This window comes from Dicentrarchus labrax, unplaced genomic scaffold (genome assembly GCF_905237075.1).
Source record: "Dicentrarchus labrax unplaced genomic scaffold, dlabrax2021, whole genome shotgun sequence".
NCBI classification, from domain to species: domain Eukaryota; kingdom Metazoa; phylum Chordata; class Actinopteri; family Moronidae; genus Dicentrarchus; species Dicentrarchus labrax.
The window spans coordinates 25910586-25929197 of record NW_026136701.1 but is presented as its reverse complement, the minus strand read 5'-3'; positions in this window follow the sequence as shown (position 1 = coordinate 25929197).

Below are 18612 nucleotides of genomic sequence, written 5' to 3'. Positions count from 1 at the left end.
TTCCAACCAATAAATTAAATAAAGATGTTTAAAGGACCAGTGTTTAGGATTTAGCGGCACCGGTGAAGTTGCAGATTGCACACTGAATACAGCTCAGCCTTCCAAGTGTGGAGGGGAAACTATGGTAAAGGAATGAAAAACGCAAAAGGCCCTTTCTAGATCAAGTGTTTGGTTTGTCCGTTCTGGGCTATTGTAGAAACATGGCAGACTCCAACAGAAGAGGCTCCCTTTGTAGATCAGTCTCATTATAAGGTAACAAAAACACAACAAATTATTATATTCAGGTGATTATACACTAATGAACACAAACCTATGAATATTATATTATTTAACAGATCTTCCTCAATGTTACACACTGGACCTTTATTCAATCAGAAAACGGTAGGTTCACATTATTTTATGTCTGTTTTAAAGTCAGTCCAAAGCCTGAGTGCATTCTTCACACAGTCACTGAGCTTCCTGCCTGAATGAGCGTGCACATTAACAACCAATCAGTCTGACCATAAAGTGACACTTTATAGCGTCAGTTTTGTGTTTTGGATTCAGGCTCCATCACTGCAAATTACAGGTTTCACTCTCTGCTGAATACTGTGAAAACAGCTTCTATTCAGTGGAAATAGTTTTCTATCCGTCCCACAGCTGTGCCAGGCTCTGCTTTATTACAATTAACTGTCTGACGGCATGATGTACGTGTCTCTGTATTTCTCAGTATTTTGTACAAAGAAAACGTGCAGATTATAGAGAGCAGCTCTGCTATGCTGAGGTTCAGTCCACATAGAAAAATGCATGAACCTATAACTGCTCATAGACTTTCCTCTGGAGGCCATCTGTTTTGCCATTATTACAGCACGAATCAACTTCCTCTCGAAACTCCTTGAGATGTCTGTGTTTGAACTTTTGCAATTTGTTCACTGTGATTCAATTCCACCGTCTGGGAGGGTGAGAAGCAGGATTTTTACAGCCCCCCTGCGGTGTCAGACTTTTTCATTTCGCTGATTTAGAGCCACTCGTATCCATGGGAGACGGCGGACCGCGCCACAGTCACCACCGCCGCCGCCGACCGCCTCATTAAGAATACTGGTGGGTCTGATCAAAAGGAGAAAGTATTGTTATCCAGCAGACTTATTCAGCTGTTCCCTGAGATTTAACCTCAGCAGACCTTCACTGCAGGCTGAGCAAAGACACGCTGCACCGGTGCATAATAACACATTGTCCCACAGCCCGTCCTTGGCCCTATACATCGTTCGTGGAAGCAGCTTATTAAGACCCACGTTTATTGTTAGACGGCAGGATTGTCACTGGCCTTCAAGCAGTGAGATACATAGATTATACATGATATGGGATCAGTATCTGCAGAGACCCTGAGTTAAAGGTATGTGAATCATAGAGGAAAAAGCCTTGTAGCTAGTGAAAGGTGGTGCATTGCTGGATGCCGTGTGGTATCTTATACACAGAGACATGTTAAAGGCACCTACCTCTTTGTTTGTGACCCAATATCAGGCACCTTTTTCACACCTGAAACCATGCCCAGCAGCTGACATGTTAAAAGGTAATTATTGCATTTTTTAAAATTTTCTAATGTTTTTTTGTGTCTAAGTGACTAATGGTGACTAACAATGTTGAAAAATTGTACTTAGCGAGAGGGCTGCGATACTCACTGCAGCATAATCCTTATGGGCAATTGTGCACCATCAATGTACATCCACTGTAAAGGGTTAGGTTGCTCGTTTTTTTTTGCTACTGACAGGCTTAGAGTAACAATCGCAGCCGGTCGTTAACAAAGAAAACAACCATTTCTGGTTAAAGAAAAAGGTTCTTACTCTTTAAACTGTGTTCAAAATACCAGACTCCATTGACAAAAACTGATCTTAACTCATATAGTCCTGTCACATTCAAACTTGACAGAAACTAGAAAATAAAACCGTTGTTAGTCTTTCAAACCGTTCCAACAATCGCCCACGCTTGTTTGGTCTGAATAAAATAAAATATTCTGTCTCTACACACTGTTTTTCCCCACGTTTCTCTTCTGTAACAGTTAATTGAGGGTTTATTTCAACCGACAAACAAAAGAATTAAAATATTTAACAGTGCATGCTGACAGTATCATCTGCTGGCCAATCATGTTTTAAATATGCTTAATTACTTAAGAATTCCTTATCATCATGTTGTATGTTGCTTTAAGTAGAAGAAAGGTGAAACCAGGTGGAAGCATTTGACTGAATAACTGTAACCAAGAGTCCACTAACTCTACAATCAGTATGAACGTACATTAAAGAGCAGCTGTTTCTAAAGGACTAACTACTTAGCTTTGTGTATTACATTACATTAATTTGGCAGATGATTTTGTCCACAGCGACCTGGTCTTCCTGTTGGGAGCTCTGCTGGGTTCAGCGTCCTGCTCAAGGTCATGTGGACAGGAGGGAGTGATCGAACCTCCAGCCCTGTGATTAATGGCCATCCCCTCTACAGACGCTCGGTACCAACAGGATATAAACCGTAAATTGATTTTATTCTGTTTTACCGAGCTCAGGGTCTCTGCTCTTTCTGCACTGTTGCCATGTTTAACCCACTTGGTCTGATACCAACATTTCAGCTGCAGAGACTGTTCATCAGTTCAGCAGCTCAAAAACAATCAGTCACTCTGGAGAGCTGCCTCGGCAGATAATTCTTTCATCATTTGCATGTCAATCAGGAATCTTGTTCTTCTCAACATATTAATTTCACAACTTTAATAACAAGGTCACTGGCAACATCCGTGACGGAGAGCTTTGTACAATCACAGAGAGCAGCTGAATCACTCTGAGTGTGACTGTGATTGTTAAATGAATGTAAAAGGGATTGTTCTCTGTGACATTGACATGTCGCATGTCTGAATGAACTGAATGCAGCCCGGTTACACAGTAACATCACATTTACACATTCAGCATGGACACAATAGTACCTATACACAGTAGTCAAGACCACCTAGGTTGAGTCCAAGACCAGAACTAGTGGAGACCGAGACAGAAAAAATGCTTTTGCCATTGCCAATTATTTTTGGCAGCCAGGCATATGATTACACTGATTGGCCATGGTAACCATGGTAACCAGGCAGCCTATCAGTTCAATACCCATTCTAGATAGATTTTGAATTAAACCAGATCCCCTTTTATCAGTGGTTTTGTGTTGAAGGAGGGGGAAAAAAATGCTGGAGACAGACTAGAGAATATTTGATGAGACCGATGGCCAAGTCTGAATCCAAATACCAACAAGTGTGAACTAAATTCTGAGACCAGGACTAGTCATGACCAAGTCCAGAGAGGTTCAAGTCCAAGTCAAGACCAAGTCAAAATGAGAGAGACAGAGTCAAGACAGAGACAGAAAAATATATAATGCTTTTGCCAGTGAGATGAGCTTTGGCAGCCAGGCATACGATTACAGAACAATAACCGCTCTAAAGGATTTTGAATTAAACCAATACCTGTTTTCTGAACAAGTGCGCCTCATCCGTGCTTTTGTGTTGATGGAGGAAGTTATTTCTGGACTCTGACCAGGCTAGAGTACTACAGCAATGCCTATACATAACACAGTTAGATGCAAAAATATTTGCGAAATGGCTGCAGTGGCTGCAACAAGTAAGCTAACATTAATCCTTGGGGACACATTTTCACGTCGAAGTACATCTGTTATGACTGAACCAGGAAACAGGACTCAAACGTGCAACTCAACACACAAGTTCTTGATTTAAAAGAAAAAAAAGATCTGGTACACATTAGTGCAATAAACACAAGCAAAAAGGCAAAATGCCCAAAAACAGGTTGTTATTGTCAGTGTCTGACAGCATTATGGAAAGGATCCCTACAGAGATAGACCTTTAGTTTAACCACAAACAGCCGTAATATCACTATCACTCTCCACCAGACTCCAGAGACAAAAACTAATTTTACCTTCAGATCATCGTAACTTCATTCAAAGTGGACAAAAAAATAGCTGTATTATGTATTTTTTTTTTTTTTTAACAATAATACAAACTATTCAACTTGAAATGTTGTTTTCTTCACAGAAATGAACGAAAAGCTGAGATATACTGTAGGCCTACTATGGATGTTTTTGACCCCTTAAAATAGTAATGTTATCACGCAAGTGATGAATCACAATGAACGTCACTTCTGGATTAGTTTAGGTGAGTTGCAATCAAAATAACTGAACAAATTACATGTTAGAAGTTTGAATTCGTTCTTTCCCTGACGCACACAATAGATATCTCCTCATCTCACTCTCGGAAAGAAAGAAAATGATTACATGTCACAATGCGGGATAAATACCTTCTCATTCATTATCAATGCTAACCCTCATCAGCAGGGTTTCCACGCACCCTGGAAAACCTGGAATACCTGGAAAATTAGAGACTAGTTTTCCAGTCATGGAAACCCCTGAAAATGGATTCAAATGACAAAATATCTTGGAAATAATCTACACTGAACCACCTACCTGTAATAGCCTGAGACACCTGAGAGAGATAAAAAAGTAGGGTTAAATTAAATAGGAGTGTTGGGCGCCCGGATAGCTCAGTGGGTAGAGCTGGCGACCCATGTACCGAGGCTGAGTCCTTGCTGCAGCGGCCCAGGGTTCGAATCTGACCTGCAGCCCTTTGCTGTCGCTATAATAAAGGCAATAAAAAAAAAAATATATATGAGTGCTATCCTGTATTGTCAAGAAAACAGAAAACCCTGATCAGTACCATGTCTGTCTTTCCCCTTCCTGTCAACACAATGATTGTTTCCACTGATGAAGATTGAGAGGAAGACCCTGACTGAACAATAATTGCCTGTGACGTTTAACTACTTGTCAGGGAGGTTGAAAACACCCGGTTTAAAAACCTGACAGAGGCAGCTGTCCTGATTAGATCAGACCCGTCCTCCTCTTCACACTGTCTTGGCATTTCAAATTCAAGAAGTGACATTTGAAACAGATCCTGGGGTTTGCTGGAGAACTCTCCTCTTTGTCTTCACTGTCCCAGCTTTCTCCACGTGGTCGCCGACAGCATGTATCAATCACTGTCCCTCAGCCTCCGGGCCTCCCCTGGGTCTTTGGTGGCGGCCCGCCGGTGAATGTCAGATGGTCTGGTAATGAGTTGTTATTGTGCCAGTCGATGTATACGCGCCTCCCTGATGATCTCGGGTCACCGCGAGAATAATGTATCATTGATTGCATGATCGATGGCTCATAGGCAGAGCCGTCGAGGGGGTCGTTGTCGAGTTGCCGTCGTGCTCGTAATGCCTTCACAGCCTCTGGCTCGCATACCAAGCGTGACATTGGCCTCTCAACGCCACGTCCTGTTCATCGGGCGGGTGACTGGGTGAGATGATACATCAGTAAACACAGTCAGGAGGTTAATTCGTGTCCGTCCTTCAGATTTCTCTTTGATCCAATGAAGACATTGTGAAAGCTTGTGTATCTCTTCCTGTCAAGGTGTATCTCAGACTGATCCCTGACATTTGACCTCACTAGTGAAATCTGAACGTGTCTTACTTAAGAAAGACAGAGCGGACAAATTCTTAATTACTCTGGAAGATAAAGACTGATAGACACAGATGGATGTCCGTCAACTTCTGTAGATTCATTAATATTTATTATTTTATTTATTTGTATGGTTGAGCTGAGTACTCAGCTGAAATGAGCATCCGGTACAGATAACGTATTTATGTGTCCCTGAGCAAGATACTGAATTAATTAATTTCCGTTTGTGATCACTTTGTCATCAGTGTGTGAATGTGGCATGTAGTGTACAGCACTTTGAGCGGTTGAAAGACTAGAAAAGCGTTATACAAGTATCATCCATTGACCTTTGACCATTTATAAGTGCTAAACGAGTAAAATGTGCCAGTATCTGTACTTGTAAATACCAGTATAGCAACTTTTATAAAGAAAACTGGTTCTGTTAATCATTCTCTTGTGATCAGAAACATTGTTCTGAAGTTAAATCCTGTAATTTTTCTTGTAATTAAAGCAACTTTTGATCAACTCATATCAATTTCAGGCTTAAACGAACAATTTCGGGGTGTTTTTTTTGTTTTTGGTTCAAGCACCACACACTTTGGGATTTTCCAAGGAAAAAGATTTGTATGCAGATGATTTAGTTGGTTGAACAAATACAGATAATTGTGTTCTCGCTCATCCCTATTTTTTTGCTTCCAGCTTGAACTACATTTTGGATTTCAGTGCTCAAAGTTTCCCTGAACTCTGTGCGGCATCCTGTATATCTACTCTATAAATCACTCTCTGATGGATATGTGAAAGCCGACAGACAGCAGAAAACTCGTCTGCGTTGAAAAGACAGATTTAGAGTAGCAGTTGGCTGCAGGAAAACATCACGTTCTGCCAACACACTTGTTTCCTGCTCAATGTAATTCAAAAGTGAAAGGTCAAAGCCATTTTATTTAACCTCCTGTCAGTGACTCACTGGATGGCTGTGTGTGTGCAGGGAGCTTGTATACACACACACACACACACAGATATTTATTTAAAGGAGAGCAGTTAAAGGAAGAAAGCTGTGGATTAGTAGATTAGACTAGTAGTAGAACACATGGTGTAGTAGTAGTTTATTTTATTTAATCATTAATATATAAATAATACATAAAGTGTTTTCAAGCTGTGACATCTGCCAGAGAGGGTGTTACTAAGTACTGACAATGGGGGTGCACAAACTTTTATCACAAACCACTATAAAGCTTTTATTTTTATATTTTAAATATTATTTAAGAATAACTTTAAACCCAAAACATTTCTTTCAGTTCAACGTCTCTGTATATGTGTATTTATTAGTGTTGTTGATCAGTTCAGGTCCAAATCTTGACATTTTAGTGCAAAGCTAAAGTGCATAGCGACCGCCCTCTACTGGTTGAAACTTGAGTACTGCAATTAAATTTTGCTATCGACTGATGGCAGCAGCTTTTGTCACCAATCAACACCCCCTCCATGCCTGCTCCCATAATACCCAGATCTCCACTCTACAGACTGTGGGCTGGTACGTAGCTGTATTGACGATCTACCACAGACACCGGAGAGTTAGCCTCTGAACTGCAAGCTTACTTAACCACGCATAAACTTTTATAAACGGCCATGAATGTGCTTCTAGTGACCACAAAGGCTCCCACAATTATCTGCGTTCGAGCACGGGCATGTCTATTTTTTAAACTTGCAGGCGGGAGCTTGCAGAATTTTGCCATTTAGGTAATTTGTGATATTACAGTGATTGATGATCCTTGTTAATTTGTTGTTTTGCTCAGATCCGGTAGATTCTTGCAAATCCCATTAGGAGCACTACAACGACCCAGAGGAACCTGATTTTTTAATTTTTAATTTTGCATTATAGTGACTATTACAGCAAATATGACAAGAAGTTATTTTTATAAATCACTACATGGCTCTCCACATGAACATTTTTGCAGAATATAGATCGATAGAAGAACAAGAAAAAGAAGAGCGTTGTCAAAAAGTGAATAACAGAAATGTCCCTCAGGCAGATCAAAAGCAACTAAAACAGGAACTTTGAGAGTTCAGTTTTTTAAGAAGTGAAGGACGCATTTACATTTTATTGGTCCTATTTTTCATGTGGTGTTGCTGCCTCAGATGTGAAATATGAGTTCCTCTGCGGGATCCGGCTGATCGATGTCGTATCCCAGCAGGAGCTGACACTCGGCTCCACAACAGAGCATCAAGTTGAAAAATCTGTGGTGGGAAATGTTTGCACTTTGCTTTGGTTTGATGAACGGTTGTGTGCAGATAATTGAGCTCCATGTCCTTCTTCTCTCCACGCTACCTTTTTTATCAACTGAACTAATTTGTTCATTTTCTGTGTCAAGAGATTTACTGGCTCACGTTGACCTTTCTGTCATTTGTCGGCATGAAAAACGCAGCTCAGTTCAACTTTGGAGCTGCATCAGCAAAACGGCTAAACAGAGACGTTCACATTATATTTGAAGTGGGTTTTTTGTATTTTATACAGAAGTTTCTCTGTATTTAGTGTCACAATTAAACGTAGTATACAGAATATTTAAGTGGTTCTAAAACAGTCTCAGTATTATACTGATGCCTCTATATGACCTAAACAAACAAGATCATGTCTCTGTATAGTAAGTTTAGTTCTTACTGTCTGCCAATGAGTCGGATATGGTCAGACTCCCTTGAAATCAATGAAACAAGGAGGAAGGAACACTACCGGTTTTGTCCACACGCACCGCCAAAATCAACACAAATACGCAGAGACAACGTATCATTTACACATGACACAATCTGCGGCTGGTCACTGTTTGAGTGCCATGTTTTCACCTTGAGATGGTTCAGGATGCAACCAGGGTCACCACAATGATGTTCTGCTATGATGGAAAAACACTGAAACAAGCATTTACCTTCTTCCATCTATTCTCCATCTTAAAGAAATGATATTCTTCTGTTTGGATGTTGATCAAATTTCTCCAAGCTGGATTTGTCTCAATAACCCTTCTTCTCTTTTTCAGGTTTTCTAGGACAAATTATCCTGTCCTCCTCTGTCTCCTGAAAAATAATAATTCTTTCAAATACAATAGTGCAAAGGCCCTATTGTATTTGAAAGAATTATTATTTTTGTTAGTGCTTGGGCCTGATAATAGCCCGAGCCATTTCAATAGGGCCTCTGCAGTGTTACTGCTACTATGAACAATGATAATTAAAAAATAATGAACATAAAAATATTAATGATAATGTAATAACTGTAATTAATGAGGGAAAAATAAGTACATTTACAAAGAAAGAGGAAAAGGTAGTTAATAATGTAAATAATTAACAAAACTGAAAGGTTTATAATACATTATAGTATTTTCATTCACATATTTGGAAGCCCAATTTACGATGGTTTATCCAAAAGACAACACAATTAATTTGTGATGCTTCAGAATTTCACGGTATATATTATATAGAGGGATAGAAGGGATCCGATCTGTACAGCTGATCTTTCTGCTTCCTCGTTAAGCAGTTTTCTTTTTCTGTCCTTTAATGTAATAAAAGCTAGGTGGGGCTGCGAGGCGTTCAGGTGTTGTCCCTCCACAGTGTGGCTACTGACCCATGGCCAGTGTCAGTAAACACATCATCCTCAATCAGCACCGCTGTCACCTCGCTCAGGTCAGCCGCAGTGTTCCCCAGCTTCAGTCGACTCTGCTGCCAGCGGCCGAGTCGAAGAGCTTCAGTGTGACGGAACGGCGCCGTGCTCACTGAAGGTAAACCCGGAGATAATGCAGTCGCCTTTACGTTCAGTCAGTAAGAAGCAAAAAACTAAACACTGTAGTGGATCAGGGAACTTTGCAGCCAACAAATGTTTGTTTTGAAAATAGAAAACCAAAGACCATTCATAATTATGGCAACAAAAAACAGAAAACATTTTCTATTTTCTTTGTTTTTAATATAAATGGAAAATCAAACAACCCATTTTTTTTTTTTTTCATTTTTATCTTTTGAAAATTACCCAGTTCCTTTATGTTTTTGCTTTCTGCTTACTCTGTTGTTTCGGTTTTCTTAGGCAAAATGAAAATCCACTGACTGTAGCGCCACTGTAGAATAATTTAACGAAAGAACCAGAAAAAAAAATAAAGACAATGTAGAAAAATGCAAAGACATGAAGCTGCAAAAGACTGAACTTGCATAACAATGACTTTATTCCACCTCTGTTGCACAATAAAAGTCTTACCCCCGGCTTCACGTCGCTGACGTAGTTATGAAGTTTAGCTTTTGAGAACTGTGACACTCTGACATCCAGCTGTCTGCAGAGATCCTGACATTACAAAATGTTGCATCTTCAAAGGTGTGTTTGTGATCTCACAGACGTTTGCAGTCAGCCCAATCCGCTCTGCTCTTCTCCGCCATAAAGGTATATTAAGTCCACTGCACAGGCCCGTTTGTAGGAATATTGGATTTAAATGTCGGCTGTTGCCTCGGGCGTGATGGGAATATCTTCGATAATGCATCTTGCTGCTGAATAAATAAGTCAGTAAATAAGTAAAAATATGGTTTCGATATTCCCCCTCAGGCTGAATCTCAGAGATCTCGTACCTTTGCTTCTCACAGAGGTCATATTTACACGGCTGCTGAGGGTCCAAGCATTTACACCTACGAGCAGATTAGAAGTGCTGCTTCTTATCGTGAGGACAACCTCCACAAACACACCTTCACATTTTGTTTTACAGGAAGAATTGAATTTCAATATAAAAAATAAAAGTTTTTGTAAAATGTTTTGGCATAAATTGTTAACTAGTGCTGCAATATGACTGCGGACGTATTTTTATTTCATCTGGACTTGATGAGAAAGAAGAAATCAGAGACTGTCCACTAACAAAGCCGTCCACACTCCTGAAGGACAGAAACAAGATGTTCTCTCTGTTCGCTCTGATCGAAGACCTCTTTGAAGAAAGATCTTTTTGTGTGAGTGAGGAAGACGAGGCGGCGTTGCAGCCGGATCTCTCCTGCTGCTAAAGTTTGGTCGTAAGAACTGCGATGTTTGAACATCAGCAGGTAAACGTCAGGAATTCGGTCTCAGTCCCAAATCAAAGAGTGAAGGTTTCCTCTTGGAATCACAAAGATGTTTAATAGTCTCACAGAGAGAAAAAGAGGAAACACAGGAGAGAGGTTTCATCCTCAGAAACAGCAAATGACAACTTCTTTTGTGTTTGATGTTTTTCCTCTCTCTCTCTCTCTCTCTCTCAGTCTGTTGGCGTCTGTAGCATCAAAGTTACGTCTTTCATACTCCCACTACTGTCGGGTTAGTCCCGAAACAGAATAATTACCTCCTGCATGCCTGCTATTTGCATTTCCCATGAATGCATCAACTAACGAAAAATCCATCAAAATATACCAAAGATTTACAGCTTTTACACAGGATTTTACACAAAATACATAAAAAAGGGGAATTTCCAAAAGGAAAAAGGGGAATTAATAATGAATACTGCTTCAATAAATTATTACTGATGACACAATCAGCTTACTGTGTATCTTATTGATTATATATGTTGAATGTTAAACTCAGGAGACTTTGAACACCGCCCCGTAAATAATCAAGTTTTTACATTTTAAAATGTATAAATCAGGGTTCCCAGTCTTTGTAAGAAATCATTTTCCAGGACATTTTTCCAGGAGTCTTTCTTGACAATACAGGACAGCACTCACAAAGGGTGGTTAATGTTTATGTGACACAGATGATTTTTCTGCTTTTCGAACAGACCTTTCTCACATCAGCCATTCTGACATGAAATAGGGTAAACACAGCTTTTACCAATGATACTAACTATCTGTCTGTCTACTAACTGCAGCTTTCCCTTTAAAAATAACATTCATTTGTCCACAACACAGGCTAAAATACAAGTAACATTTTCCAGGAAACATGGAAACCCTGAAAAGAAATAGTCCAAAACCATTTCTTTTCAGAAAATAACAGTTTTACAATAATTAAACGCTCTGACGTCAAAGTTGGTTTTAATACTTTTAGTTAAATATTTGTTAAACCCACAAACTGAAGACTGTTTTTACTTTATGTGGTTTCTCACGTTCAGATTTGATCCAATGGAACGAAAAGATAAAAGTAGGAATCTACCATTACAATACTTTGTGTTTGGGACACAATTGTTTTCTGAACAGAGAGACATTTACTACCAACCCCCAAGATGCATTTCTGTAAGCAACAGGGGCCGAGGCTCATGGGTATCGTAGTATTTAATCCAACATTAACGTATGGTGTTTGTATCCGAGTACAGATAATGTTCTTTTTACGACTACTAAACTAGTCAAATGTGCCGATATCTGTTAACTAACTTAATATAAATTAAAATAATAAATATAACAGCTTGTTTGTCTAGCCCCACCCATTTGGGGTTAAAGCCTCACCCATTAAGATTTAAGCCCCGCCCATTCTGAGTATGAATACAAATAATTTAGTTCAACAGATACAGATAATATAAAATCCCTATTTTCTAGTCTTCACAGAGAAAAAAAAACTAAAATAAAACATTTAAAATAAATAAGGAAAGTGTAATTGTTCTGTATTAAACTGTCACAAATTAATAACAATAACAAATTCAACCCATCATCCTCCTCCGTCTCCATTCTCTGTGATCATTTCAGCCAAACAAACATTAATGTTAATCCACCACAGTGACTCAGTCCACATTAAACTGGCACAATGACCTCACTCAGTAATAACCATCCCAGGGACACAGTTGCATATTTCAAATGGTTGTTCAGTAGTAATAAAAAGGTAAACATGAAATTGAATAATCAATCAGGAAAGAACAGGGCTGCACAATTGAATAAGCAGAGAGCATGCTTGGATACATTATACAGTTTAATATAGTTTGATACAGTTTGTTTTTTCTCTCATGATGCACCGCTGCTAAATAAAATACAGCTCTGTTACTATTCTAAACTGACACAATGTATTATTTATATATTGGCTTGTCCGTATAGTGACGTCGTCGTACTGTATATTGGTAGAATATGTGATTATCCTATTTATTTGGATGAAACCCAAAAGGATAACCTTCACAACTGAACCAATCACTGTCACCAGAAACTCCTGGATCAGAAAACTCACATCACTGGAAGTCTGAAACTCTCTCATCATCTCACCAACAATCAGAGATAATCTACAGACGAACCTAATCACACTTGGCTCCATTTAAAAGGGAACTCCAGATGTGGAAAATGCAGCCAGCAGCAACAACACCTGTGATGTTCTCACCCACACAGAGGAAAGACGTTTCCATACATTTCTGTACAACATCAGTAATCCACATGCTTACATGTCCCTGTGGAGAAGCATATGTAGGACAAACACAGAGAGTGTACTCAAACAACGGCTCTCAGAACATCAAACAGCCACTGGCACAGGGAACATGAACCATTTAATAGCCAAATGCTATCATAAAGCTTACCCTGGGTCTCCAGCTATTGGACTTCAGCAGGTAACTCCTGCAGCCTACCTCAACGTACTGGATCTCAACACTGAACACAACACCTCCCTGATCTACCACCTGTGGACATATAGGAAGCGGCAGTAGCTCAGTCCGTAGGGACCTTGGGAGTCGGAGGGTCACGATTCAAGTCCAGCACAGGCTACAGTATGGAGAGGTCCCAGTTCCACCTCCTGTGCACTGCCAAGGTGCCCTTAAACAAGACACAACTCCTAACTGCTCCTGGAGCTAGGAGTTGTGTCTTGTTTAAGGGCACCTTGGCAGGAGCACTGCTCCTGGAGCGCCGGTACATGGCAGACTATCTCTTGACATTTGCATGTCTATAAGAGTGTGTAAAGAGTGAAAAAGGAAAAATAATGAAGCATATTTTCTTCTTTCATATAATCTGTAACTTCAGTTAGAATTGAGAAACTGTTTAAGATTTACTTCACTTGTGTTTAGTTATTGTTCACTAGTCAGAAATAAATATCCGACCATAAGAAGTGAATCATTGTATTAAAGTAGTATCTCAAAATATGAGTTAATATATCTAAATATTGACTTTGTGATACTAGATATAGTTCAGATATTAGATATAGTTCCCTTTATGCTACTTTAAAGAAAATTGATGAATAAGGTCATAATATAAGGTGTGTGATGTTGCACACGTATACACACCTGTGTGATAATGAAGGTGATGAGGATGAGGAGTTTATTCTGGGTAACTGTGCGGTGGTGGTGGGGGAGGATGAGGAGGTCTGTTCCCATCAGGCCCTGAACAGTAAATGGGGTGTGAAACAGAATTACAGGATCAGTTCTGCTAATGCATCAATCAGAATAAATGACTCTGGCGGACTGTTGAGGTTGAGTTTACAGGCGTTAAATAAAAACCTTCAGAAAAAAGTTTTTATTGTTTGTGAACCACTTTTTGGAAAACATCACTTGACAGTAAATAAATTGGGGTTTTTTATGGTTACCACAGGCCTAATTTTCTTGGGGAGGCAGGAGTACGTGTCTGCAATAACTTTAGTAAATTCATAACTCCACTAAGAAACTGTGACTGTAGGCTTGTTTGAGATGAGCCAGATGGTGACCTTTATCAGTCAGAGAGGCTGAATCAGAATCACAGACAAAATAATCTAGTAAAAGCAGAAGAACTGATTCAAAGTATAGAAGTAAAAAGTGCTCTCTCAGGTCACCCTCTCTTGTCTGTTTGCACGATACGTACCAGTGCTGATGTTGGGAAGGCGTGCAATAACAACAAATGAAAAATGTCATAAAACGAAAGTAACAAGATTTCAAATATGGGAAGTAGAAAGTAAAAAGTAGCCAGAAAAATACTCAAGTATAGTACAGATCCATGAAAAAACTAGAAAAGTCCTAGTGTTCGGTGATGAGACAAATATATCAGCGTCCATTGCTGGTTGGACTTTTTAACCATTTTTTGGGGCGATATTTGTTGGTTGCTAATTTAATGGTCTGAGGAACAGCTGTAGAGCCACTGGTTTTCACATCTGTGGTGAATTAAAGGGTTATTTCCACTAGTTTGATGACAGAAAATACAGTTATAAGGTGATTCATAGAGGCTCCAACCAGGACTCTGACTCTGGGGAACATGAGGACACAGCAGGGACAGGAAAGGAAAGGGGTGAGGCAGGGGGAGAGGAATGAGGGAGGTCGCTGCGACAGTGTGTAGAGGCAGATTTTCATATCTGACTAAAGACAGTTTGCTGAGTTTTATTTAGTTTCTGTCGAGTTTGAATGTGTTTAAGATCAGTAAACAAGGTCTTAGTTCGGTAAAAAAGAGAGAAACTTGAATTTGGTTTTATTTATCTGTTTTTGAAAACATGTGTTTTTATTTTTCCTTTCTTGAGTTTATTTTCTTTATTAAAGCTGTGAAAGCTTGTTGTACGTAGCAAACTCGCCTCTCAGCTCCCAGCTGAAACTACTGGAGCGGTAATGAGGGAAGGTCAGGGGCGTTGCTGCTCGGCAATCACCAATCCCTACCCTATTAAATACAGTAATAAAGTATTCTTTCTCAGTTACTTCCCACCTCTGCAGACAGGGCTGGGGGTTGGAATTGAACCCGCTGAAGTAAAGCCTGAGTCTCAGACAAAGACCTCCGCAGTTCAGGTCAATAAAAGCCCTCCCCCATCGTAAAACAAACCTTTAATTAGAAATGTATTAACCGTGATACAAAAGTTTAAATATCTGAATCTTTCTTTTCTTAAAGATCAGCAGGTGAGAATCCCTCTGACATCTGGCTCATCACGAATGCAAGGTACAGTCCTGTTGACTGCTTTTGATAAGACGAGTGTGAGCCAAATCCCTGATGCTGCAGTCTGTGTGTTATCTGGACAGAGATAGACCAGGTCACTGTCTATTTCTGTAAGCAGGACCGGAGCCGGGTGTCTCGACAGTCCACTGACCCAGCTCCTTCTCCTCTATTCCTGGACAAGTAAAACATTTTCTTCCCTACAGCACTTTTCTTTACTTGCTGAGGGAATGAGAAAATGAGAAATTATCTATTGGACATCCATTAAAGGAAGTAAAAAAGTATGAAAGGACTGTTCAGAACACTTCATCTGTCTTTTATGTTACATTAAGATTAGAATACACAGAAGATACTTTACTGCTTTATTATTAATATTTCAGGATAAAGGGCTGTTAAACTTCAATGTGGGGTTCAAATATCTTGAATTGCAATTTTGATTCATGATTGTGATTTAAATTATGACCATTTTCCTGTAAAACAAGCAGTTTCGCACATAAACGCAGACCGTATAAGATTATACAGTGATAGCAACATTAACATAACAAACTGTTTTAAATGGATTGTTCCAAGAATCTCTGTGCTGCACAAAGGTTTATGATACCTACAGGTCTTGTTCAATAAGATAATCTTCACAATCTTCTACACCGCTTTTAGGTTTTTGAAGCGTAAAAGTAAAAAGCTGTAAACAAACGACACCTCCACTGAACCTCCATCTTTAAATGAAAATCTACGAGTTGTAAAGTTTAAGTTAGAATCATCAGTCAGAGGAAGGTTAGAGGAGATTTGAAGTAACATGGACATCATCATCAACATCACGGACCAACATCATAAAGCCGCGCCCGGTGGAATTTCAGGATAATTCTCTGGGTTCAGGTGCTGACGTTTAATCACCAACAACCCCTGTTGTCTCATATAGCCACTTGTTAGCAACCACCTTTTTTTAAGACACATAAAAGCTTCAGAACTCACAGGTGTGGTATTTACTGACATACTTTATATCGAAGAACAAGACATTAAAATCTCTTCAGCCATCCAAAAACCCATAAAAAAAAACCCCCACTGACTTCCAAGAAAGGGGAAACCGCTAACTCATTGCAGGGTTTTTAGTCTCATTCCTGCAGCGCTCTGTACTTGAACTCTTTTAGTCTTTAGTTTTCCTCCTGTTGCCATCAGCCTCTGAATTGAGTTGCTAACTTTAGCAAACAAACACTGTACTTCTAATATGAGTTTTTCATACAGGAAATGAAGGCAGGCGATGAACCAGTGAGGCAGACAGATCACATTTTAATTCATTAAACTGATGATTAAAGCTGCATTAGGACACAGTTGGCTGCTCTGCTCACAGAAATCCTGTGAAGTGACTTCAGTCAGCGGCGCTCAGCACACCTGTCTGCGATCACACAGCGCAGAGGACAGCTTCGGTTTAGGAGAGCACATTCTGCACATTGGAGACGCGTCCTGGCACTCAACAATACGTGCTTCTTCCTGTCTGTGGTCTAACCCGGGGAGTGAAGCTGTGATTAACATTCTGCAGTGACAGCTGGCTGGGAAACCTGTCCAGGAGCAGAGACAATATTTACAGGTGTGACCTTGGTGTGTGTAGATTTATTCAGAGGACGGACTCAGTGTGCGCTGCATAACAAGATCCCCACAGCAGGTCTGTGTGGATCAGTGGCTGAAGGCACTAACAAGGACCGGGGTTGGGGGTTCATTTCCTGAATGTTCCAACAGGAAGAACTCAGCTCAACTTCATTTCTTTAGAAATAAAAATAAGAAATTAAAGCTGCAAGCAGCGATGAACGGGCCCTTGCAGTCCATGCACGCCAGGTACACTTTGACCACGTCATGTGCCAGTGTATCACACGTTAACAACGGCATGCAAATGTCATTATGATAGCCAATATTCGTTCATTCCACCTTTCAATACTTTTTAAAAACCTTTTAAAGTCAACTCTGACAGAACAGTGTAATTGTTTTTAACTAGGTGCCCTTTAAGTTGTATGTCTGTATTAGCTTAAGTTAAGTGTAATGTCTTGTTTGTGTTCTAGTACGTACAGTGTATGTACAGAGATTTGTGGTGTAGTATGTAACCATTGTCCTGTCTTTTATGTATATTTTTTTGAAACTTTTTGCCGCCAGTCTTGGCCAGGACTCCCTGGGAGAAGAGTTACTGTAACTCAATGGGACTGTTCCTGGTTAAATAAAAAAAAAAAAGTCATAGCCAAATTTTATGGCGTATTTTGTGAGTTCTGGAGCATGTTACAATTAATTTGCTGTAATAATAATTATTCCTTTAGATACAATAGAGCAGTCTCAATAATTAGACACAACCTGAAGGCCCTTGGTTTACATATATCAGGTGTTTCTTGTGAAATGTCTCAACACATACTGGATGGATGTCCAGACATTCATGGTCCCCAGAGGAAGAATCTTACTGACTGTGCTGATCCTGCAACCTTTTTCCTCAAGGGACCCTTTTTCTACCATTGAGTGAACTAATGCTTCATCTTATATTCATTGTATAACAGTAGAGAACAACTGATGTACAAAGAACCCAAACAGTGAACACAATAACTGCACACCTGCTGTCAGCTGTCAGTAAGCTCTGCCTTAAGAAAAAGCTTGTAGCAGTAAATCTAAAACAGGTAGCAACCATATATTTTATGAATCACACATTCATTTGTAACCTTTTGTGACTGCAGCTCGGCAACCAACCAGTTAACCAAAAGAGCTTTTAACTGTCTGAACTCTGTTGCATAATTTCTTTTTAATTTAATGTAATAATTAGGATTAAAAAGGCTGCTCTCTCTGCTTTACATTAAGTGCTTTGTCGGCCCAGTGTTTCACTACAGAGCTTGTTGTATTTCTGTTGCACAGCGAGGTTACTCACGTTTACTGTAGTCATGTCGACGTAGAGCAGCTGCTCAGTGTCAGTATTAAAGTCAGGTGTGCATCATTAGGTCCTCTGAGCAGAGACAGACTGAAGCTCAGCTTTAACTTTCCTTCCAACTCTTAACAGAGCTCATTGACAATCTGTTTGAATCGGTGGAATCAACTTTTCTGACATTTTTATCAATATATTTTAAAGTTCTCAAGACCTGAAACAACATCCACTAACCTTTATGTTCCAAACACAGATAATCAGTCATTATTCTGACTGATATTTTGAAGAAATCGCTGCACATTTAGTCCCAAACACATTTTCCTACTGCAGATAAAGTTAAAACAGCAGAGAGCTAACAGTCTGTCCTCAGTTCATTCCTCATCAGGCGTCTGACTGTGTGTCTGACTCTCTCTCAGCTGCTCTGGCACATTGTTCCTCGTGCAGCCGAAGCCGTTAATTATTGCAGCCAGTTCACAGTTTCGATAGCAGTGCTTTGGCGCTCT